This window comes from Sturnira hondurensis, unplaced genomic scaffold, assembly GCF_014824575.4.
Source record: "Sturnira hondurensis isolate 20B ecotype Veracruz unplaced genomic scaffold, ASM1482457v3 Scaffold0001509, whole genome shotgun sequence".
Classification (NCBI taxonomy): Eukaryota; Metazoa; Chordata; class Mammalia; order Chiroptera; family Phyllostomidae; genus Sturnira; species Sturnira hondurensis.
Window position 1 is genome coordinate 7243459 of NW_028074140.1, and position 26899 is coordinate 7270357.

The window sequence follows — 26899 nt, forward strand, 5'->3', positions numbered from 1 at the left end:
CCCAAATATTTGAATGTTTCTTAAAAAACAGAACCCACTAAAACTCAATTATCTGAACTCTACACAGGGAAATCATGGAGCACCATACTTATGATATAATGACTATACAGAAACATTCATAATTCATGATTTATGAATGAATATAAAAATTAATAGATTTTAGGTTTTCATAACCAGTTTTTTCTACTAAAAATAGACTTCCAAGTACCTTGTTTTGGATTTCTGTAGGCCCTTCATTTTAGTCTAGATAAATATGTTAATACATAAAACACATTTTTCTAGTAAATAATTTTTTAAATGCAAAAAACAAATTTGAAAGAACATAAGCACCCTTATGTTCATTGCAGTGTTATTTGCAATCACCAGATAATAGTAATATAATATATATTATATTGCCATAGACAACATAGACTCCAAGGTTTTCCAATCTCGTACAACCCACCTCCACTGCAGTTCACCCTTACATAGAATGCTAGTGGTGCTTCGTCTGGACATTATAAACTAAATTGATCACCTGCTTTTGTAGACTGATAGAGCAGTAATAGAAAATTTTCCATTTTAAAATCATTTTAATAATTGTTTCTGTTAACCAGTATGCGTGCCTTATCCTATGTATATAACATAATAGCTACCTATCCATTATCTGTATTTAAATATTGATATCTATTAATTTTCGAAAATTTTCCTGGTCTAATTAAACTATGCAAAATATCCATTAGAACATGTGGTTTAGGATGTTCCTTGAGTTAATAACTGTAGAACAACGGAATTTGCTGATTCCAATGGGGTTAAATCTGAAGACAGTTTCCTCTCCCTTATTGAAGCAGATAATGGACGGTATTTTTTAAAGCACTTGGCAGCTCTGTCTCCTTGCCTGCACATACCTTGTAATGCTTTTGAAATTAGGAACGGGCATACGGCCCACATAAATATCATGGTAGCTATACTTTGGGAGGCTTTTCATCAATACTTCTAGGTACGAAATTTGGTTCTGATTTTAAGCCATGCTAAAAAATAAAGGTTAATTAGCAAAAATGTGAACTTACATATGGATATAATTATCACTGCCTAGGTAGGGCCAAACCAGGAAAAATGCATTGGTGATTCAGGCCATCACCCCATCTCTCCACTGGCTACCTCCAGAATTTCCCAGAAAATTAAGAACACAGTACTCTCCCACCACACACTCAAATGGACACACATTTCCATGTAGAAATAACTCAGAAGGTGTTTGTTCATTCACACTTGTCCCTTTGTGTCTCGCAAAATTATTCAATATCCCTCCATAAGATTAAAAAGAGTTGATTATATTGAATTTATTCAATTAAAAAATCTTTACAATTCAACATTGAGCCAGGAAACTAAATTACAGTCATCTTTTGGTTATTCTAGTGTTTGATTGACTTTATGAATAGTTTATGTCACATTGACTTTAATCATTCATCATCTTACTAACACATTAGTGAGAAAAGAGGGTCAAAGTGAACTAATGTCAGGTTTTTAAATATATTTTAGCTACTCTGATAAAGGATAGTAGGATTTGAGAAATCCTACTGATAGTCAGTAGGATAGTCAGGGTTTGAGAAATCTTCACAATATTTTCCATAGTGGTTCCACCAATTTGCAGTCCCACCATGCAACCCAGCAATTCCACTTCTAGGCATTTATTCAAAGAAAGTGAAAACACTAATTTGAAAAGATATATGTATCCCTATGTTCAATTCAGCATTATCTACAATAGCCCAGATATGGGGCGATTGTCCCTCGATAAATGAATGGAGAAAGAGTTAACATACATACAATGGAATACCACACGTAAGAGAGAAATTGTGCCTTTTGAGACAATATGGAGGGCCTGGAGGGTATTGTGCTAAGCAAAATAAATCATACAGAGAAAGACAAATACCTCATGGTTCCACTTATAGGTGGAATTTTAAAAGGTCAAATGAACAAAACAAAAACAAACTCATAGAAACAAATCAAACTGATGATTCCCAGAGCGGAGCTGGGTGGAAAGGTGAAGGGGAATATAGTTAATAATATTATGATAAGTTTGTACAGTGATAGATGATTACTTGACTTACTGTAGTGATTATAAGGTATATAAATGTCAAAAGATGGTATACACCTGAAATTAATGTAATATTGTAGTATTAATGTAATATTGTATACCAACCATATTTACAATGAAAAAAGTTAAAACCTAAAAAAGATTAAAGGAATAATATTAAAACCAATAGTGAGGAATTGCTTGTGCTTTTTACTTTTGATCTCAATTTCCTCATCTATAAAATAGAAAATAACATTTATTTCTCTCAGAAGACAAAAATACTCAAGTCATATATTCTCACCAGAGTCCTATTCTGGGGACCATATTTTCCCAAGAAAATATTTTTCACATGTGGTTGGGAAGATATTGACTGCAACTCTGCTAAATAAACAACATCCCAGAAATATTCTGCCATTCTGTCAGCTGCGCTTGCCAGGGACTCCCGAACAGACATGGGACAGTGTTCAACCCCCCCGCCCCCCCCCAGTGAAAACTGTGTGATTCCTGGGTCAGAGGCTTCAGTCTCATTCACTCTTTGGGTGTTTGCACTCCTAACACTGCGCCCCCCAAATATGCCAAGATTAAAATAGACAGCACTGTCCAAATGCACCAAAGCTAGTGATTTAATAAAATAAAGCGTGCATAAGCAGTAGAGGACTGAGTTTGTAGCATGTTAAACAAATGTGGACACCATGAGCTATAAACATAATTATGTCATGTGCTTTAACACACACACACATATTATAATTCAATCCTTTAAGAAAAAACAGAAGCACATTGAATAACTGTGTATATTCCCAGCCTCATTGGCTGGCTTATGATTAAATTGAAGACCCAGACTCAAGAGACCTGCAAATACATTTTGACTCATTCTCTGCAGCAAAGCTTCTAACAGATGTTATTTATATAACTTCTGAGAGAGTGGACCAGATAAAGGCAGTCTTAATTTATGCTAAACTAATCCCAAGAGGGTGGAATTTTAAACACGTCAGTACCCCTAATCAAGTAGCTATCTATACCATAGAAACATGGTTTTCATTTTACAAACTATTGTATAGAGCACAGAGTATGTGGGGGAAAACACTGAAAAAGTATTTTCAAACGTTAGGGAAAATTCTAAATTATACTTTGTTAAAATAAAAAATGTGTTTTTTGAAAAATATGTTTTAAAAAATGAAAAGACAAATCACAGAGTAGGAGGAAATATTTTCAATGCATATATGTGACAAAACATTTATATCCAGAAAATATGAAAAATGCTGATAATTCAATAATAAAAATATAAATAGCCCATTAAAATTGTGAAAAGATTTAAACAGACTTACAAAAGAACACATGTGAAAAGGAAACACATGAAAAAGTGCCCAACATAAGTAACCATATGTAAATGCAAATCAGTACTACAAGGAGATACTCCATGTGCCCTAGAAAAATGACATGTTCAAAAGTGTTGGCAGAGATGTAGAGGGAATGAACTCTCATGAATTACTAGTGGGAGTATAAAATTTTATAATCATATTCAAAAAGAACTTGGCAATATAAAGCTTAACATCTATTTATCATATGGCCCCATAATTTAACTCCTACTAATGTATCTGAGAGCAATGAAAACATACGATCATGCGGAGATTTAGACCACATGTTTATAGCAGCTTTATCCATAACAGTCCGAACTGGACACCACTCCCAAGTCCATAAAGAGGCCTGAACAATTGGTTTACCCAAAACATGCTTATGCTGAGTGAAAGAAGCCAGACACAAAATGCTATACCTTGTGTTATTTCATGTATGTAAAACTCTAGAACAGAAAAAATTAACCATTGGTGAGTGAAAGTGTATCAACCAACTGGATTTGAGAGGGGAGGTTAATGACTTATGAGTTTAATTCAAAAGGGTGGTATGGAACGCCTGTGGTATTCCACATCTTGATTGAGATGGTTGTTGAGTGGATGAACACATTTATCAAAATTTCTTCAACAAGACATTTTAAATAGTTGCATTTTTAATGTAATTTACCCCTAAATAAAGTCAGTTATTGAAAACGAAAAAGAGAGACAGTGATAACACCTTTTAAAAACCCCCCAAGCAAGTATAACATGCTATCAGGCAGCTGAGGACACAAGAAGTAAAGCTGGGCTGTGAATGAAAACCATTTCTTGCCAAATATATTTAATGCCATTTATTTTATTTAGAGTAATGACTACTATTGTTTAATTAAAACTTTGTTCATATTCATTTTTTAAATATCAACTTTAAATCAAAACACTCCTCAGATCCAAGCTTAAACCAATTAAATCAAAAATATCTGGTAGTGAAGACAGGAACTGGTTTTTAAAAAAAATTCAGTGGTTTTATCTTGTAATTATTTTAGATTTACCAAGTAGTTGCAAAGACAAGATAGAGTTTTATAGATGTCATATGTTACTATGCTACATTTGTTGAAAACAAATTAAAAATGATTCAATATTAATTAAGTTAGAAATTTTATTTGTATTCCACCAATTTTCCCACAAATGTCTTTTTGTTGTTGTTGTTCCAGGATATCATATTGCCTTGAGTCCTCTTATTTCCTTAGCCTACTCTGAGATGTTTCTTTATCTTTTGTTTTTTTAGCACCTAGATACTTTTTTGAACACTTGTGGTTAGAATGCACATTTATCTGTAGAAGATCCATCAATTTAGCTTTGTTGTGTTGAGATTATAAATTTGTGAAAGAAGAATCACAGAAGTGATGTGCCCCTTTTCATGGCACCATTCCACGTGACTTACTAGTGGCACTGACTTTGAATGCTGGTTAAGGTGATGCCAGCCACATGACTCTTCTGTATTTTTCCCTCCCTACACTGTATTAGTGAGGATTAAATATATACTATCCACATTAAAAGATTGGGAAATTGAGATTCACCTCTAAAAGGTAAGAGTATCTAAGAAATTGTGGACATTGTTAAAATGAATTATATAATCAAGATCTTTGGGGAGGTTGTTTGGACGGCAAGTATCCTATTTATATTTAAAGTTACTTTCTAATTTTAGAAACTAATTTTAGTATTCATCAGCAATTTTTACTATGGTGCTGAAATAGTGTTTTTTTTGTTGTTGTTGTTGTTTTCCTATTCCTTTTACATGCTTCAGCCTCATATAGAATTCTTCAATTTTTTTATTTTTTCATTCACTTATGTCGGTATGGATTCATGGATAATTACTTCATTATTTGGTTTAAACTTTTTTTCACTCACACTGTCTTATCTTTGGCCATTGGAGGCCCTTTCAGATTGTCTCTTATCTTTTTGGGATTCCCCATTTTTTGTTTGATGTACCTTCTTACTTTGTGGCACTACAAGATGCTCCAGATTTATTTTACATTTGTTTGCCTCAAACTTTGAATCAGATGTTTCCCTAAGAGGTCCGTTTCTTTTAGAAACCAAGAGGGAAGTCAGCTAATTATTTCTGGGATATCACAGTTTCCAGGCCCTCAGAGAAAACACAAGCATCTACATTAACCCATGTACATGCAGATGGCTATATTTATTCCTGTTCCTAATGTGTGATAAGTATGTTTATAAGTACAATAAAATAAATATAAGTTCACAGTTATATCTGTGACTCTACCAGTAGGTAACCTGGCTGCCATTATCTGCAATTTATATGCTTATTTGCTCAATCCTAGTAGGTGTGTAAATTTTTTTCCAGATTGTTAAACCATCCCCTTGTGAAAAAAACAAATTCAACTGGAATACAGTGTCTGTGTACAGTTCTTTTTATATTTAGCCTTATAGCATCTAGACAAATCACTCTTTCAGGGTTAGCCTGCTTCCTTTGATTCGTACCCCTTCGCAGAGATTCTACCACGTTTGTAACACAAACTGATCATTTCTTGCACTCTACACTCAATCCTGGATTTCACCTATATCTGTGTTGATATAATTTTGAATTGGTAGACATTAAAAGTTTAGTTTGGTGATGTACCTTTCTATGGATTTTGAGAAACTCAGGCATTCCTGAACGGAACTTCCTCTGACTCCTCACTAGACCCCCCAGTGCCACACAGAACAGCTTAGCTGTGCCCCCTGCAGCCTTCACTCACCAACAGGCACAGGCCAGGCGAGTCTCTGTCCTAGTGCTCCCTGCTCCGATTGTTTCCAAAACTTTCGGATTGTCCACATTTTAAATATGTTGAATGATATTCCTAGGTTTTTATTCGTCGCTCCTACATTCAGTTCCCTGGGCTTCTTGAATTTGGGGTTTGATGTTTCCATTAACTTTGGAAATTAACTTTGTGAGCTTCTTATCCCCTATACTCATATATTCAAATATTGCTTCTTTCTCATTTTCTTTCTTTTCCTTCTGGGATCCTACTATGTTGAATTATCTAATATTGTTCCACAACTTTTTTAAAAATGATTTTATTTATTTTTAGAGAGAGGGGCAGGGAAGGAGAAAGAGTAGGAGAGAAACATCAATGTGTGGTTGCCTCTTGTATGTCCCCTACTAGGAGCCTGGCCTGTAACCCAGGCATGTGCCCTGATTGGGAATTGAACTGGCGACCTTTTGGTTCATAGGTCCATGCATACTCCACTGAGCTACACCAGCGAGGGCTCATTCCACAACTTTTTAATGCTCTATTCTCTGCCTTTTATTTGTTTGTTGGTTGGTTTGTTCTTCACACTCTCCATTCCTTGCATTTCAGTTGGTGTGATTTCTAGTGACCTATCTTCAAGTTCACTTATTTTTCCTTTGTTTGAGTCCAGTCTACTGCTGAGCCCATGAAAGGCATTTTTTACTCCTATTACTGGTTTTTGTTTCTAGCACATTCTATCAGAATTGTGTTATATTCCTTGTCAGCAACACCTGTGTCATACCCAAGTCTGGTTCTGAGGACTGTTTCTCTTCGGACTGTTTTCTCTTACCTCGCCTTATCCTAATTATTTACTGAAAGTTGGACAAATTATATAGATCAGTGAGTTCGGAGGTAAATATTTTTTATGATTATAAGTGAGCAGCACAACCTCATCCAAGTCTTTCGTATACATGTGTTATTCTAGGCAGGAGTAGGGAGAGAATTGAAGTTGGTTGTTATGGTTACACTCAGTACAACACAAATATCAAATTCTTTAGTTTTAGCTTGTTTTTCAGATAGTTCCTCTCAATGTTTACTTCATTCTTTGCCTTGAGTTTTCTCACTGTATTGTTTATCAGAGAAAATCTGTTTCCTGCAGGTCTCTCAGATGTGTTTTAGTGTTGTTAATTGAAATGTTTTAGTGTGGGAGGGTAGTGGAATAAGGGGGACATTCTCTGAAATTCTGATTAAACCTCAATCTCAGGCTCTGTTCACCTGGATCTCAGGAGTGCAGCATTCAGGCGTGTGTCTGTCTCTTATCCCACTACAATGATGGGTCCAGCAGGCAGTCCTGCCCGCTCCTGGGGCAGATGTGTTTTTCTCGTTCCCACCCCCCAGCCATAATAAGAGTCCACTGGTGACTCAAAACCACCACTTTCAGTGCCTGCCCCCTGCAGAACGAGACTTTCTTCCTTAGGAGAAAACAGGGACTTGGGTCCGTACAGAATTGTGGCAGCGGCTGCTGTTGCCCTCCCAGGCAGAATCACAAAAGAAGCCCTTCAGAATTCTTCCTGATCCTCCCTGTGTGCCAGGTGGGATTAGTGGGGACAAGTGGGAAAGCCTGTTCAAGCTCCCCGGTGTCGTGGCCCTCAGGGCTCCACACTGTCAAGCCAGGGCACACTCAGGCATTAGCAGTTTCAGTTTTTTCGTTGACTTCTCCATAGTTCAGGTTCATGCGGCTGTGTCCGTCCCAATTACACAAACACTCGGGTTCTACTTTTTTCCCTGCAGATACCTTTCTTTGCCCATACTTCAGCTTGATAGCCTTGTGTCTTCCATTCTTATGGTTAAAAAAGTTTCTCCAGTTTTTTCCTTGCTATTAGTGCAGAAGCAGCACTCTTTCCAGCTCTCTACACCCCTGCGCTGAACCCGAATATTAACCATTTTTGAAATTATTCAGTTAACAATCATGGACAGCCTGAACTGAACACCTAATACATCTCAGACAGGACAGAGTAAAAATCTGTAGCATGACTTAGATGCTCCTATGTAATCATGCCCCCGGCCATCTTTCTCTTGCCCTATTCCTTGCTCCTCACTGCTCTATTGCTTGGAGTTTCCTAGTCACAGTGAGTGTGCTTCTTTCTGGAATGTACTGTTCATGCCCCAAGCTCAGAGCTCTCCTCTGACTCCTCACTGGACTCCTAGGACTTGCCCTCACACCTCCTCAGGTAGCTTTCCAGTACCTCATCCAAGAAGGTTTAACCAACTTCTCTATTGAAAAGACAATGCCCTACTGAGTCATTCCATATTCCTTTTTAAATTTTTATCCTTTTTTTCAGACTTTGATGAGAGATTAAAAAAAGTCAGAGTTTTCTAAGTTGTGGGACTGGAAGGATGAAAATACTATTTTAAGAAATAGGCTTTCAAGTAAAAAAATTCAGAAGGACATGACTGATTCATTTTCCATGGTTCTTTTATTTATATCTATGATTCCCATTAGACATATTTTAATCTTCATTTGTCAGTCATCTCCACTTATGAAAATGAAAACTCTGTGAAGCCAATGTTTTCACCTTATCTGCTTATTGACTGCTTTGCCCTTCATTCTCAGAAAAATAGCATCAAGTACATAGTTGAATGCCAACATTCCCTTAAAAATATGAACAGTTCATTTCATTATTTTTGGATGTGCTACACTGTGTGCTACACTTTGGATATGCTACACTGTGTCAGGTAAGTACGAGCGATTAAAATTCAAGGTATGATTGGTAATACTAAGGGTTTGACATTTAATTTATAACATAAGGTAAAATTGAATGTACAATCCTAGGATGACAGACATTTGGGTGTAATTTATGTAAGATTCCCTGAAATGAAGCCTGAGATGAGCCTTAAAACATTAGTGGCCATATGACCCATGTCCTTCTGATGATGTTTTTATACAAGCAAATCAGGTTAAAATGACTAGTATTTTAGTAAGATCACAAATCCTGATCCATATTAGTTAAGTGTAGGTAAATGTCACTCTCAAAGAACATTAAAAATATGATTTAAATTTTTACTCTGGTTCATTAAAGAGTGGGACTGGTCTAATAATATAAATTTGATCTTGCCCAAGCCAACTAAAATACCTCATAGAATCCTTCAAACTTCAGAAAAATCATACTCCTACATTCTGAATTTTTATAGTCACACCTCTGTGGCCACTATGCTGCTTCCTTGATCATCTCCCTGCCAATGTCCTCAGTGCTTCCCCCTAGCTTCGAGGAGTGCACTGCCTTAAAGCAGCCATTCTAGCTCCAGGGTGGGGGTGGGGGGTTCCTCTTACGATCTCTTCGCTTTGTTGGTGGAATTATAAAGTCCATTTGTTTCTCTTTCTTTTTTCTGTAAGTTTTTTTCCCCTTTCTGTGCTCTCTCCTTGCATTCACTCTCTAATTCAGTCCCTGGTCCTATACCTTCATTCTGTTTAAAAATAAGTCCAGACAACAGCCAGCTGAGAATTCTCAGAGGAGGGAGAGAAAAATGAAAAGTTAATATGTTTTAGAGTTATCTATTAAGACAAAGCATAAGAACATGAACTCAATATGACAAGCCATTAGGGGATTCTGCAGGTTCATGACAAAGATTGGTACAGCAAAAGTGGTCTTTCGGGAGGATTAGTCTAGGGTCAGTGGGCTCCGTGTATCAGAGCAGGTCACACTGTTCACGGGAAACTGCTAGGCAGGTCCCACAGATGTCAGGGTGGGTGGTGAGGGTAGTGACAGGATTTGATGAGAGACAAACAACTCCAAGCTTTCTCTGCCACAGACCTGGTAGGATGAAAACACTATTTTACGAAGTGCATTTTGGAATTAAAAATTATGGAAATTATGAGTGATGTATTTTTTATGATTCTTTTATTTATATCTATGAAAGCCTGTAGAGTAGAAGGTAACTGTAATGCCTTATAACTTTATTATACTATTTTAATAAAACACAACGTTAATTATAATTTTAGTCAGATAATTATATATTTTTACAGTATCGTTTTTTGGTAATTTAAGTGATCTATAATAAGAGAAGATTTACATAATTTACTAGTAGCCTTGTAAACAAATGTTAAATCTAATATACTAGTTTGTGATACTTCTGAGATCAACAAAGTCTAATATAAATTTGTTAATCAAGGGAATACAATCCAACTCAGGGAGATTAAATATTAAAAAAATTTTATGAGATATATTACAGCTTATAGATACTAGTGATATATGTAATTAAAAGAACTAATGGAAGATCAGTGAACTGCATGTTTGTTGTTGCCTGCCCACCCCACCCCAAAATACTTAGTCCATCTCAAAGAAAGTCTGTTTTTTATTATCCAAACAAAGTTTAGGTGTCACATTTAAATAATAAATTACCAATATAAACTGTGATTTATATTATTTACTGTTAATTTAGAAATATGTTCTAAATATCCCTAATATACTTCAGTGTTTAGAGTTATAAAATATTGTAATAATTTGTTAGTGATCTGTATACTTGAGATAGAAAAACAAATTAAAGTTCAAATAAATAGACAAAAGAGACTACACAACCAACAGACAATTCAATGTATTTTTAACTTATGTCTTCTTGTGATATATATTTTTCTTTATAACTTTCAACTTATGATGATGGATTCAATCAAGGATTGTAAATTTTGTTTATACTGGTATGATAAAAGTAATTCTATTTTAAAACCCGGAGTTTCAACCTATTAAATAATACTATCATTAGACCTATTTTAGAATACTATATGTGTATGATTTTGAATGTGTGAAAAACAAGAGAGTGTAATACATACAAGTGTAAATTTTACAAAAATACAAAGGGTGTAGCTCACAAAAGGAAAGCTGGTTCCAGTGCAGAGTATGGACTTAACACAAAGCAGCAAAATATATAAATGTAAATTACAGATAAATTGACCAGAGGATTTATAGTCCAGATTAGCCTCCTCAATATTATTTTTATTCTAATTTTCTACACTGAAAATTTTGGCAACAAATTTCTGAAAAGTCTGAAATCTTTTGTATCAATAATATATTTTTCATAGTTATCACTTGTTTTCCTCAAGTAGTTTTCAATTAGCTTACCACTGTAAGACCATTTTGCACTGACTTTTAATGCCTTCATTAGTTAGCTTACAAAATTAATGTTTCTTAATATATTGCAACATCATGACCAATAGTGCATGAAGCATGCCGATTATTTTGAATGTCTCTTGCATTTTTATTTATTTTTAATCAATTCTTAAATAGCATTATTTTTAGGAACTTCATCCCTTTCCAAATGCAGCCTCTTCTCTGCAAGATCAAAGGAAGACTGCTGACCCAAACACGTTGTGCACTCTTCACAAAATAAAGCTGGGGGAGTGTGGGGGGAATTGAGGCATCTGTACTTGAACAAAAAAAAAAGAGAAAAATAGAAAAAGAAATAAAACAAAACAAAGCATGTCGATTTAAAAGTGAATGTTTTCAAGTGCATCTTTGGTTTGATTACTAGTACTTATAATTCTTTTTTTCCTCTATTTTAAGAGTTCACCTAGACTTCTTATTAAAAAGTTCACACAGAATTACATAATAAGTCACTTAAATCTCCTATTTTCCAATTGAAACTTCCAACTTTTTATAAAATTTGGAAACAAAACCATAGAAATAGAAATATGAACACTTGATTCAGTCTTTGGTAAAATGTCCTCTTTTTAGTTTATCTATTCATCAGTGTACATATATTTTTTTTTCTGAAAAATTTGAAAATAGCTTGCACACTTTGTAACCTTTATCTCCTAAGAAATCTACTATAAATCTACAAAAAGGAAAGTATTTTTCATAATGTATTGAGTTATCATATACATACTATTTTTATATCCACCTAATGCATAGCTCATATTGAAATATCAGAAATTTTCCCAAATTGTCTTTTATAGTTTCATTATGTGAAGCAGAAGTTCAACAAGATTCACATATTGAATTGGATTTAGTCTTCTTGGATCATCCAGATCTCTGGATAGCTAGACTATATATCACATATTTTGGCAAAATAAAAGATGAACACACCAATAGAACAAAATATAAAGTAAAGAAAAAAGCCTATACAAATGTTTTATTTATGACCATAGTAAGAACAGTGTGAAACTACTTTTTTCAGTAAATGGTTCTGGGTCAATTGGCTAGTCATTGGCAGAAAATGAATTGAAACAGCTCACATCAGACACTAAAATTAATTCCAGATACATTTTATATATAAATGAAATAGTGAACAGTAAAGCTTCTGAAGTAAGGCATAGGGAAACTGTCCACAGTATTACAGTATAAAATATTTTATAAGTAAAATTCCAAAAAAACCTACTGTCATAAAGGAAAATATTGATAAAATTAACCACAACAAAATTAAGAATTCTGTTTACCCAAAGACATCAAGAAGAAAGGGTAAACCATAAAGTAGAGTAAATGTTTGCAATACCTATATCTTAATGTGCTAGATTCTGTTACATACTAGCCATCAGTATTCACTTTACCAACTGCTAGGACAGTCAGCAAGTGCCTCTCAGTCTTTCCTCCTGGTAATAGCCCTCAGCTGAAAACAGCAATCCTGTCTAAGGTCAGACCTCTTCCTGGAGGTAGCATGCATCTAATGACTTGATACAGAGGTGTAAAACCTTAGCTCTTATGTTCCAGATTGCTAATGTTCTGCAGAACCATTCCACTTCAAAAGGTCCTAAGGCACAGGTGGCAAACACAAGGCCCATGGGCTGAATCGGCCCTCCACCTTCTTTAATCCAGCTCAATGCCTTGTTTCTACCTGGTGGCAGTATTGAAGTCTCACTTAACTGTTAAGAAATAGTTGCATTTATACAGCCCTAAAATTACACTCGGCCCTTTGAAGACAAACCGTGAAAATGAGTGCACCCCCCACCCCTGCCCGGTGTAAATGAGTTTGACATCCCTGCCCTAAGGGATCAGCTGCAGTCTCTGCTTTGACCTCACCATAGCACACTCTTCACCTGTCCTAAGTCTTTTTTTTTTCTTTATTTCTCTGCGGGTTTTCATGTGAGACCCACCATTCCCCCATAAACTGCCCACCAGTCTATCCCTAACCCAAAGTCTGTATCCCCAGAATCAGTACCATGGCAAGGACAGAGGACTTATACAACATCAAATCAATAAGAGAAAGACCACACTCCAGAAGTATGAAAAACAGACTCCAAAAAGAAGATAACAGCTAAAAGAAGTAGTATAGATTTTTTGTCATCAGAGTAATGCAAATTAAACCTTCACACAAAATTGGTTACTATGGAAAAAAGCAGGCAATATAGTCTTGGAGAGTCTGTGGAACAAGCGGAGCCGTCATGCACGGCTGGAGAAGGTGCACAATTGTACAGCTAGTCTGAAACTGGTGGAGCTGTGACCCAGCAACTCTTTTGGAATGAACTCAACAGAACTGTGTGCACTGAAAGATATGCTCTATGAAACACTAGTCGTAGTGATATTATGCAAAATAGCCAATCTTGGTAATATCTACTGAGAGAACAAAGGAGGAATCATATGGGCTGCTTCCATACAACAAAATACTATACAGCAAGAAAAAGAACAAAATACTGGTATATGTAACAGTATGATGGGCATAAGCCACAAAATAATAAATTCTTTGTTTCTGTTTATATAAAGTTCAAAAGCAGACAGAATTTGTAATGTTAGACATTGACAAGGAAAAATGCATTTTCGGTATGCTCTTACAAAACACAACTCACACAGGAACATTATCAGCCTTGCCACCAGAGGAAGAATTGATCTGGAGAGGAGGGTGAAGCCCATGGCAGCATGCTGTATATAAAGAGCAAACTCATTCAGAAAGGAATGTGGAGGACATGCAGCTCTGTGACAGGGTTACCGTGCCCATGGGGAAAGGCGACACATCCTACCCATAAAAGATGAAAAATAAGCCCTGCTTATACACCTTGCTGGGCACACTGCACACGTACAAAGAGGGCCCAGGAGGGTCCAGCAGAAAGTACAAGCTGACAGAGATGGAGTCCAGGAAAGGATGGATAGAATTAAAAGCTAAGGATATCTAAATAACTTATGGATTTTAGTTAATCGTGTATCAATGTTGGTTACTTGGGACAAACGTACTGTATTAATGTAGGATGTTAAAATAGTGTATGGGGATTCTCTATGTAACTATTTGCAATTACAAATTATTCTGTTAGAGATTCATTCTATAATATTGTTCTGAGATAAGTTTATTTTATTTAATCTAAAAACAACAACAACAACAAAGTAAAAGCTGAGAGACATTCGCATAAAAACTACTCTGAGTGAATTCTCCCAGCCACTCAGAGATTCAGCAGCTGCAGGTAGAAGCCTCATAGATTCAAAGAGTATCAACATAATTTCTGCCCAAATAATGGACTGGCCTCTTTGCTATGCAGACACAGGGGCAACTCCTGAGAAACCATGCAAAGAATAAAACTCATAACTTAAAAAATAAAGCACAGGCATTGGCAACCACATGGCAAGGGGGAGACAGAATCCACAGAGTAAACAAGGAAATATACTATATTAAAAAAATCAGAATCCACAATTGCCAAAATATATTATCTAAAAATGTGTAGATGAGACAAGAAAGAAGTATTTCTTTTTTTTTAATTTCTTAAAAATTTTATTTATTTATCTTTAGAGGGGAAGGGAAGGAGAGAGAAAGAGAAACATCAATGTATGGTTGCTTCTTATGCATCCCCTGCTGGGAACTGGTCCCTGCCGGGAACTGGCCTGCAACCCAGGCATGTGCCCTGACTGGGAATCAAACCTCAATCATCTGGTTTGCAGGCCTGTGCTCAATCCACTGAGCTACACCAGCCAGGGCAGAAAGAAGTATTTCAAGTCCTGAAATCCAAAGACCTACATCCAAGATTGCTTTATCCAGCAAAGCTTTCATTTACAATGGAAGGGCAGATAAAGCGCTTCTCAGATAAGGTCAAGTTCAAGGAGTTCATCAAAAGGGTTACCAAACCCTTATTATATGAAATGTGAGAGGGACTTATCTAAGAAAAAATAAAAATATGACCAATATGAACAGTAAAAAGACAGCAAACTCACAGTTATTAACAACCACACCTAAAACAAAAGCAAACTAAGCAGACAACTAGATCAGGAGCAGAACCATAGAAATGGAGATCACATGGAGGGATAGCAACAGGGGAGTGGGAGGAGTAGAAGGGGGAAGAAGGTACAAAGAATAAGTAGCATAGATGGTAGGTAGAAAATAGACAAGGGGGAGGGCAAGAATAGTATGGGAAATACAGAATCTAACACACTTGTGACACATGAACATGGACTAAAGGAGGGGGACTAGTGGGGGAGGGTTCTGCCGGGTGGAGGGGAATGAAGGGGGAGGAAATGGGACAACTGTAATGGCATAATCAATAAAATATATTTAAAAAATAAGTAAAATATGTAGATGATAACAAAACAAAAGGCTTGCAGAAAAAGTGTGATCCATGCACAGGAAGTCTCAGTAGAGAAATAAGAACTCTTCTGCTCTAACAATGAGAACAAGATGAATTACCTGTGAAATCATGCTTATTTGTGAACTGGTATTGCAGAGCAACCTAATGAACTAAATAAAATCCAATAGGTAATATCTCCCACGGCTCTCACAGATACAAGCTGCTTCCTTCTCCGGCACAGCAGTGAGAAAAGGAGGAAACCACCACCGGACTCAGAAAAAAAATAAGATGAAATGAAAAGTTTCAATCAATTTGAAGAAGCTGTGTGAGCTCCCTGGATAGTTTAAATCCCTGGGTGACTCGCAGGCAGGCAAACAGAATTTGCACCCACCTGTCAACTCTTTTTCATAGGCTCCACCAAAGGTAAAAAATTGTGGGGAGGGGAAAAAACTGAGAAAGACTCCCTCTGACAAAGATGCACCTAGCATGACCTTGTCACAAGGTGGGACAGGGAACCATCAAGCATATTTCCGCACATTCAGGGTAGGACAGGAAAACTGAGGGAAACCTCCTCTGAGAATTAAGACAAATTTCGGCATGTCATGGGAGGGCAGAGCAAGAGCATCGAAACGCTTCATACTCTAGGTCTTACACTACGTGTACGGCATTGGCCACCTGCAATAGGAAGGGCCTACCAGTTCATGATGTTTGAGTGACAAGTGACGTAAGTCCTTTTGAGCCAGTGTTTCATAAAGGTCCCTCACTGTCCTCTCCCCAATTCCCCCCATTGTTATCCGGCCCCTCAAATAATCCCACATATGTTACATTGATGAGCAGTCCTCATGGTGTGTTGTGATAAATTTAGAAAAAGAACTTCCTTTTGGGCAGGACCTGCAAGTGTCAGGGTGCAAACTCAATCATTTGGTTGACAGCTTATACGAAATGCAATCCTTCCCTAATTAATGCATAAATACTTGCAATTTTGAAACCCCGCCTTTTCTCCAAAGCCCTTGTCACTGCCAACCTCAGGAGAGAAAAACCAATTGTCTCTGGGAGTGTGCGACTCACAAATTGGCCTTCTGTCTGGCATGTGTCCTGTCATTAGCACAGCAATCTGGTACACTCTCTGATGCTTTGAGGAGCTTCCCTTAGAGTCAATCAGAACACCATCCATAATGGAGAAAGGGTGGGGGACTGAGAGCAACACCTCCAAGGTGCAGTCAACAGGGCAAGTGCAAGTAGGAAGACACAGCAGCGAATCTGAGACAACCGCCAGCCCTCAGAGCTCGAACCCTGATAAAAGGGAGCCTGTGATCCTTCTCTCAGAAATGAACTGAACCACGTAAACTGAATATAACTATGGTGACAACAAAAATCAGGATGGCTAAATTACAATTTAGTTTGACTCAAATCCCACTCTGATGGCTAAGAAGAAGAAGCAAGCTCTTTCAGGGTCATGAGTATTATCTTCCTCACCCTGCTGGGGTTTTTCTTTTTCTTTCCTGCACACAATGTTCAACATGAAACCTAAAAGTAGAGCATGTGAAAAAGACAAGAACATGTGGCGTCGCTTTTAAGAGAGTAAATAGCCAATCCAATCAGACTCAAAGATGGACCAGATATAGAATTATTAGATCAGAACGTTCAAAGAACAAATGGAAAAGTTGGGCATGTATGTGAAAGGTTAGGAGATTTAGTCAAGATATAAATATAAAAAAAGAACCGAATGCAAATGTTACATGTGAGATATGATTATCGGTAAAAAAAGATTTAATGGGCATATAATTATGTTAGGCATAAAAGAGAAAATAAATAAACTTCAGGACATGTCATGAAATGACCCAAACTAAAATATAATGGGTAGAATGAGTGCTTAAAACAAAAATTGTCCAAGTTCTGCACGTTAGTATCCAGCGGTCTAACATGGGTTAATGAAGTACTGGGTTTTTCAGTAACATGGGTTTCTGGGGAAAAAAGGTGGGGGAAGGAATAAATACTTGAAGATATAATAAAATCAATGCAAGGTATACCTATCATGGCATAATCAAACGTTTTTTCTTAAAAAGTGCAGCCAGAAAGAAAAAGAAAAACATTTGATTCTATGAAAAAAAATCTTAGATACACTGCAACAAACTTGAAAATTATGGCTGAGGCAATAAAAAAATAGAGTTAAACCTTTGAAGTATAAGGAGTAAAATGCCTAACAAGAATTCTATGCCAGCAAAAACTTTCTTCAAAAATAAACATATTTGTAATTAAATAAATGTGTTCAATACAGATATCTGAAAGCTGAAAAATATTTGTGGTACAAGAGACACTAAAGACTTTTTTATTATGATAGAGGAAAAATACAGTTAGAAATCAATTTTTGTGGCAGCAAATGAAGAACATGAGGATGATTAAGTATGCTGATAAATATAAAGGACATAAAAATCTCTTTAAACACTGCTGACTTTAAAAATAAACATAACGATGCAATATTCTATTTACATTGTATAGTAGAAATAAATTATATAAGCAATAGCACAAAGGAGGAAGGGTGATAATTTAAGCACTAATTCGACTAATTTATCCCTGTTCGACAGCGATTAAGCATTGGACCCAACATCAGAAATATTATTTTCAAGTGCACATGAAATATTCAAGGACTCTCAAGGTTTTAATCTAACCAGATGTTTTTAGTGCTCTTTAAAGCATTCTTCATTTAAAAAATTTATTGTTTATTATATGTTAGCTAGCAACATGGAATATTATCTTTGGTATTTCCCACTATCCCTGTTTCCAGATGCAATAGTTTAATGTTGACACTTTGTGGATCATTTACCACTTTGAAACTCTTATCATATTGAAGTTTATTCTTCCTGGAAGAAGTTACAAAGGGGCATAAGAACACCTCGACACACATGATCACAGATACAGGTGCATTGCCTTCAGCGAATTTTGGAAGAGCAATCCACTTTATCAGATATAAGTGGCTAAAGAGGTGCCCTGGAAAAGAACTGGTATTTTTTCCAGAGCTCCTATTCACCTCCCCATCTCCCAGGCATCCGCATCACTATCTTAGAAAGTATAGGAGATTAATTATATCTTAAAGTGATTATTTCTCTCCTTCTGCTTTTCCCTTTGGCTAATGAATGTCTCAAGTTTCTCTCTCTCTCTCTTCCCTCCCTCTCTCTCTCTTTAAAGAGAGATAGAGACAGAGACAGACAGAGAGGCACCAGCTTGTTTGCCTTCTGGTATGCACCCCAGCAGGGGGACCAATCAAACTCTTGACCTTTCAGTCTACGAGACAACGCTCCAACTGACCAAGCACTCTGGCCAGAGTAGCTTATAGTTCTTTTTCAGGACTCTGCTGAAAATCTGAATGTTAGACAGTCTAGACTTTAGTTTAAATATCCATTAAGTTATTTTTTAAATTAAAAGTTATTTTTAAGTACCCAAAACTTTTACTGCATACACTTTTTTCGAATAGTGTGCTAGAGAATAACCTTAAGCAGATGAGTCATTTTAAAATAATTTACAACTTTGCTGTTCTGAAAACACAAGTACACATTATTTTTTTACTTAAAATTGCTGGGATAAAACAGAAGATGCTTTCCAAATACAGCACTTTTAGCTATATACTTTGTGCTTTATGACATGTTACATGGGGTTTAGGTGAATATTCACACAACAAATGCCACATCAGTGCTAACACCTGGGCTGTATTCCTCTCAGTGAAAGTGAGAAACAGAAACCAACATAAACTAGCACACAGGAAATCTGTACATGGTGAGGTAGCCATACCACTCTGGTCTTCAGTATCATTATATCCTTCAGTGTTCTTAAATAAGGACACAGCAGTTTTCTATAATTATGCATTGATGCTTCAGGATACTCACAGTAATTGATGAAAAGCATGTAACCTTTTAAGAACATCAGTAATTAATCTCAAGATTGCCATAAAAACCACTATAAGCATTTTACTTTGGATTCGATCGATTTTCTCAAAATTACTGAGCAGCTCATAGAAGGATGACCTAATCATTTCTTTTATGCAAGAGATGACCTGTTGCTGATCTTTCTCTGCTGAGGAGGATTAGTAATCAGTCTAGATCATTCCCTAACTTTTAGGGAAAAAAATGAGATGTAAATAATTAGTGCCAGTTAGCGTGGCAATACAAAGCTGATAGCATTGGCCTTGCTTAAACACCGAAGTTAAAAACATGTTTTAAAGGGAGTAAAGATATTAAATCACCATATATCTTAAGCTACAATCATGTTTATTCACCAATGACGCACCTAGTTATATATTCAGAACATGATTTACCTTTAACTGTAACAAAAATGTCATTTATTTTGCCCTTCAAATATGGGGCAAAAATTTAAAAAATACTATTAATATGGAAAGTAGATATTAAATAATTTCCTAGAATTGCAAGGTGACTTAATTTTATGTGAACTACTAAGTTTTTACATGACAAAAATGACATATAACCTACACTAGGAGAAGACACATGAAAAATGCAAGTGTCTTGTGTGACGTCACACGGTAAGTTAGGGCCAACCACAGCAAACACGGGGTGCTCTCTGGGTGAAAACTGAGCACCTTGCTAGCTAGACTCTGAGTCAGCTTCTCCCAACTGCCTGTAGCTTTGTACAAACAAAAATAAAGAAGACCATGTTTTTACTCTTACTTCCCTTCCTTTTTGTTAATAAACTTAGGAGGAAATGAGTCTCTTAAGCTGGGAAATATTTCATCCTGGTGCTGTGGTTCCTAAAGTCAGAGATTTATGTACAAATGGAGACAAGAAGAATCCTGTATGAGTACATTCTGGAGGTTACTATTTCTCAATACATCAAGGGATCACAAATTTAGAAAATGGAAGCCAAAAATAACCTAGATACCAAATCTATTAGAAACAGAGAGAAGCGTGCTAGACAAAGAGAGACATGTTGTAGTTAGGGCCTTCAACATGTTACACATTTCAAGTGTCAACCGGGCTGGGATACTTTCACTTTATATTAATAACCACCACACTATGACACCCTTCACTTCATCCAAAAATGAGTGTATTATGAAAACAACATAAAAAGCAGGATGCACCAGAAAAGTTATAGCAAGCCAAGCAACAAGAAATATTTTCATAAGAGATACAGCTTTTTAACTCGAAAAATGAGTACCAACACCACAAAAACTAAGAAAATATCATTTTGAATCATGGACAGAATACAATACATATATTCTACTTGGCTTTCATAGCAATGGCGACTCTATTTTATACTTGATTGTGAATGCAATAACATTTGGACTATAAAGGTATAACTTTTTGATTTTTATGTATTTAGTTAAATGTATCATTTAATTAAAAGTCCTACAGGCATACACATTTTTAGGGGGGAAAACAATTTAGTAGGGGTAAACACACAACTCAAGTACTGTAGCGGAATTGCTGGGGTGCACCCAGGAGCAGGCTGCAAGCCCGTGTCACCGGTGCTGTGGGGGCACTAGTCCTGTGGTTTGTACAGGAAAGGGGGAGTGCCATTTACTCTGGCTTTTTATAGAGGGTAATTAAGAGAGTCTCAGTCTTTCTCTCCCACTAGCTTTCTTTATAGTTATGTTGTATTTGTGACTTACATGGTAGGATAGTAAGTGAAGATGAGGAGAGAAAGGAAAGGGTGCAGAAGTAGTTTATGAGACCAGGATTGTGGTAGAATCTCATCAGAGAGCCTTCTCACCTGAACTTCTGATGTGACTGACACACGCAACACTGGACCACTTATGATTTCTCCTTCAGTCCCTGAATTACCTGTTATCCTCACCAGTATCTTTCTTTCCTGCCTTTTCTCTACATCTCCAAGAAACCTCTCACGACAGGAAGAATGGAAAACCAAACAAATAACCAAACAAAAATCCAGAAAACTCCTTAGCCTAAATGTGCTCCAAAAAGCTGCACTTTATGCCTGTGCAGTAGTACATATCCACAGCTTTTAATTTAATTTTCTTAGATTTATTCAGAGAGAGGGATTTGTGTTACACTTATTTATGCAATTATAGGTTCATTCTTGTATGTGCCCTCATCTGGGATCGAACCCACAGCCGCGGTGCATGGGGAGGATGCTCCAACCAACTGATCCACCCCGCCAGGCACACATCCACAGCTTGGGAAGGATTTGTGGCCCCACAGGTGTGCCTCGTAGCTCGGGGCGGGGTGGGGGAGTGCATGTCCTATTTACCTTGGCATTCCTGAATTACTCTGGAGTTTCTTTTCAAAACATTTTTCCTATGTTTCCTATTTTAAATTATGTAAAGCACCACTAAAATATTCCAAGTTACAATATATCTTAACCAGAATAAATTAAAAATCACAGGATCCCCGAACTGGGTAAAATTTTTGCAGCTGGTACCAGGATACAGGATTTAAATAAAAACCGTGAGTTTCTTCAAGCAAGAGCAAAAATCAAAGCAAAGCAAAACAACTGAAATACGCACGTCATTAGTCACATGCGGCCTGCAGAAACCGACACTTACAGAAAAGACATACTTACAGAAACCCTCTATGATTTTGTTTATTTATAGTTTGAACAGACTCTACAATGAAAAGCACTAAACTGATGTATATGTTTTAGTTACCCAAACTGTGATTTTCTAACTCAACAATGGGTCACCAGAAAATCCTTCTACTTCATTTAAACATGTTTGTCCTCTGTCAGGTTCAGCAGACAATGTCTGTTGCACAAGTGACCCTGACCTTTCATCCTAAACGCCAGAGGAATATGTAAGCCCATTACCTAAACAGGCTCTTTAAAAAAATTCCCTCATTCTGTACCTCAAGCAAAGTTTACATACCTCATACATCTTCCATTCTCATAAAACACTGAATGAATCCACTGCCACAAGAGTTATGTGATGTATTTATCTAAGTTAAGTGTATTTATTTTGGCACATCATCAATCTCACTTATTCATTAAATTTTGCACTAAAAGTCTACAGTGGACTTTGATTTTTTATTTAGAATTGTAAAACGTCATGTGATAAATCAAAGTAGCAGTTAAAGCGAAGCCTATTTCTCCTACCTGTGCAGAACAGTGGGAACTAGGTCCTGGAGGCACGAATTCCGTGGCAACCTCGCCAGCAGCTCTGTGAGTGAGGCAGGCTGACCTGCACCACGGAGTCACGCGCCCAGACATAACCAAAGGCAACCACTTGGCCTAGAGCTTCTCACTTTATATTCATCTAGGCCTGCGCAAGCCCATGCTCTCTCTGCTCATTTTCCTTAATTGCAGATTCCTGGCTTTTTACTTCAGATTGAAATAGTCTCTTCTGTTGCCTTCACTTTGGGAGAAGGTTTCCAGATTCTCTCTGGGCTATGGTATAGTTCAGTTTCTCATGACGCTCTTGACTTAACTTTTCCTATCTTTGGACCCTCTCCTCAATGCAGGTTTTCTCTCCAATCTCATCCTCAAGGTTTTTTAGGTAGAAGTTCACCAGACAGAACAGAAAGGGGAAAGTATTCAGAAATACATCAAAATTATTTAGAATATGCCTCAAATATCCCTCATTTGTTCTTTTAAAAGCTCTCCCAGATTGACCCCCCACCTTCCCCCGCAACAATATTTCCTTAACATTTCATTACTGCCTCCCATCACTCTAGCAGTTTAGTTGTAGGTGCTTCCAGTTGGCCAGGGACGGTGGGATTTCACACACAAGATCACAAGTTCCTAGGCAATAGACTTCAGTTTGTCTCCTCCTACAATATTGAGTGTAGAAGTACTACTACACATATGATGAATTAAGTTGAAGGAAAATGTCTGCCTTTCAGGGAGACGGCAAAACCTGTTTTCATAGAATACACCCCTGGCCTAGGCAATGCTAAAAACACAGCGGATTCCTGTACACAAACACACCCTGGGGGACTCAAACATGCACTCCTGGTCTGGAGCCTGGTAGTCTGTTTCAGGTACAGAATCTGCTCCTGTGCATCTCTGCCGACTCTATCCACTGAACAGTCTCTGCCTCTCCAGTAGTCGAGAAATTTCACTGCTGCTACCATTCTGCAAAAAAACAAAAAAGCCCATTCTAGAAACCGTGGCCATGCAGCCCCCTTTCCAGTTGGTTACTCTTTAGCCTGGTACTAGGTGATGCTGCATGCACTACATCTGTCACGGGCAGTCCCTACTGGAGATACTTCCTTAGGTAAGGGATTCAGGAGTGAATTAAATCGTAACTGTTCGTGTGTGTGTGCCCCTAGGCACCCTGGTGCTCATACTTGCAAAGGCCAAGGTTAATTCCTTAACATCCCTTCATTTTGGAGGAACATTGGAACACCCGACCCTATTCCATGTATTATTCCTGCAGCACCATCTGCTCCGCATTGCATCTACCCCCACTCTAGGGGTGAACATGCAATTCAGGCTGGGTCATCTGGAGGCCTCCCTATAATTTTTAATTAGCAGTGGAAGGAAGGATTCCCATCTTCTTGGATCTTATGTGTAAGATAATGGGGTACTCATTAGTCCTTCCTCACAATGTCAAAATTGGGACCCAGTAAAAACTAGCAGAGGAAGAGATGGGGTCCGGCCAGCACTGAATTCCGGTGTCAGTATCTGTGGCCCGATTCTGTTTCCTTCCTCTGGTTTGTGAGCTGCTGCAGTTCGGGCAAAGATACTGAGGTTTGTTCCCGACGGCCACAGTAAAGCGAGTTATAATATTTTAGCTGGTGAGGGACCTTGCCTTTAATTTCTAAAAAACGTAACACCTGTAAAACATAATAAAGTGCAATTATAAAGGCGGTGTGCCTATTCTTTCCAGCTGAGAAGCATTTCTTTTTTCTTTTTCCTTCAGGTGTCTTGAGTTATATTTCTAATCACTTGCATCTAAAGACAAACTACTGTTACTATAATGGCTGACTGGTAATCTCAAAGTTCATACTATTTACAGTTTACTTTAATTTTGAAAACTTGGAATGTTTAGATCACCTAATTTTTGGTGGAGTCTTTCTGTAATATTACAGGTATTTTTATGATATTCTAAGACAATTTGCTGAGTCCAAATTTTTTTAAAGCCAAAGAGACTGTCCTTTCCAGCTCTTCGTATTGTGTTCAAAAGCACCAGTTGGTAATGAAATTTAAATCTTATTTTTACTACTGGATTATAAAAATATTTGTCATATTTTAATCCTTGTTGGCCTTAGAAAACTTTATAGAGTAAAATTTCACCTCCTGACTCTCACCACTTCATCTGTCCTAACATTCTTGACGTACAGATAAGAACAGACCTCCGCTTCTTAAGCTTGAATGTTAAGAAGAGAATAGGAAAAATAGGTTGCTGAGAATAAAATATAAGTGGCACATTAACACAAATGTATTAACAACTAGTATATGGACAGTTGAACCTACTTTAACACGAGAAGACTGTGAGATATCTTATCCTCATAAAAGAAGATGCACATTGGAGTTGGTACTTCCCAGCCCTGGGGCATGAGCAGGTAATATGTGTGTTTAATTCCATCTGGGCTGCATATACCAGGAGGGGCATCATTGTTTATGGCTGCCATCTGTTCTGATTGGCTGATGCCCATAACATAGCAGTTGTTAGATTGTTAAATGTCTTGAAGATTACTCTAGTATTTCCAGAATGTTCAAAGAGGAAGGGACCTCGAGAGAGAATATTCTAAGAAGAAAACAAATAAACCAACAAATAATTACAATGGGGACACTCTAAGATATGTGTAAGATAATCTGGAAATTTTACATCTACATGTCTAATTGGGTTGCCCATCACTTCTTTCTTTCCAGTAGCAATAGAATCATAAAATGGAAACATTTTTTCTTTCTTTTCTTCTTTCCTTTTCTTTCCTCTTTCCTTCCTTTCTTATTTCCTCCCTCCCTCCTTCCCTTCCTCTCTGCTTTCTGGTCTCCAAAGGCCAGGAGAGGAGTGTAACTATAGAGGGAAGGCAAAGTTTGGATTAAAAAAGGGGGATTGAGGTCCAGTTTGCGACAGGTCTTGGTGTTGGTCTGAAGTGGGTAATTATGGTTTTTTTTCCTTGACTGTTATTCTGTCATTTGCAAAATAAGCATGCTGCAATTTATACCAATTCTTTTAATTTTTTTCTCCCAGTTAACCTTAGAAAATTATGACCCCCCCACCAATTCTGAGCTTTCTTTGAGACACACATCCCAATAATAGTTAAACTGCCTGAAGGAAAGGTAGTAAATAATTTATTTTTGTATATTTAGAACTGAGGCAAGAAATATACTAAAATGGCAATAACTATATATCAAAATAAGTTAGCTGACATTCCAGACTTATTTTCTTCTTTAAAAGAAAAATAAAAGATATGAACTCTCATGGTGTATGTAGATAGTACTCTTATAATCTTGTTTTCCTTTTCAGAATCATTTATAATTAGGGAAGAAAACAGATTCTATCTAAAAACAGTATGTGAGTATTTTTTCTGCTTTTTAAAAAAGACTGTACTTAGGAGAAAAGCACTAGACAAAACTCATTTTCAAAAGCTGAGTTGTAAGGCCTTGATTGAATTTAAAGGAGTAAACTGAAGTATGTGAGTTTCTATTTCCTTCCATATAAGGGATATATTTTTTTAAACTCACAGAAAGAACTATGTGAGTGATTCGCTGCAGTACACTCTACACTTGCCAGTGAATATGGCAGGTCAGCATGTCGACACACTATGTTAGAAGTGTCACTGCCATAACTATTTCCTAATATTGGTAGTCAAAGAGCTCAATTCATTCACTCTAAGCCTATAAGAGCAGACATTTTAAAACACAGAGTACCTCATCTCATTTCACTATTTAAAGAGAGGCTCGTTCCTTCGGATTCTCATAATTTATTTTTAAATTAGAAATATCGATCCTCTGCCAACATTCGTAGTTGATCTGGGAGTGTGGTTTGATCACTTGTTTTGATCTGAAAATAAAGAAAGCCTACCATTTAAAGAGGCATGGCTGTTTGAAAAACAAAACAACACACTAACAAGGACAGCAGCATAAAAGCACACCAACAAAAAACTTCTAATCTTTTCACTTACTGTGTGTTGATTTCAATATTACTTATTATAATATATATTAGACCTTTTTGTTTACCATCATGACATGATCAAATAATTATTCAAAAGTTATAACAAATGAAGAACTGAACTTGAAATATGCCAATAGTTGGAAATTAATTGAATAGTTAAAAATAACATTAAAAATGAGAAGAAAATATAAGTTCTAAAACTATGAAGATTGCTCTGTCTATAGACCATGATAAGCTTCGGTTGGTGTTCAGGCTTCAGAAGGGCTGTGGTTAAATTAATTTTCCACTGATGGGAAGAGT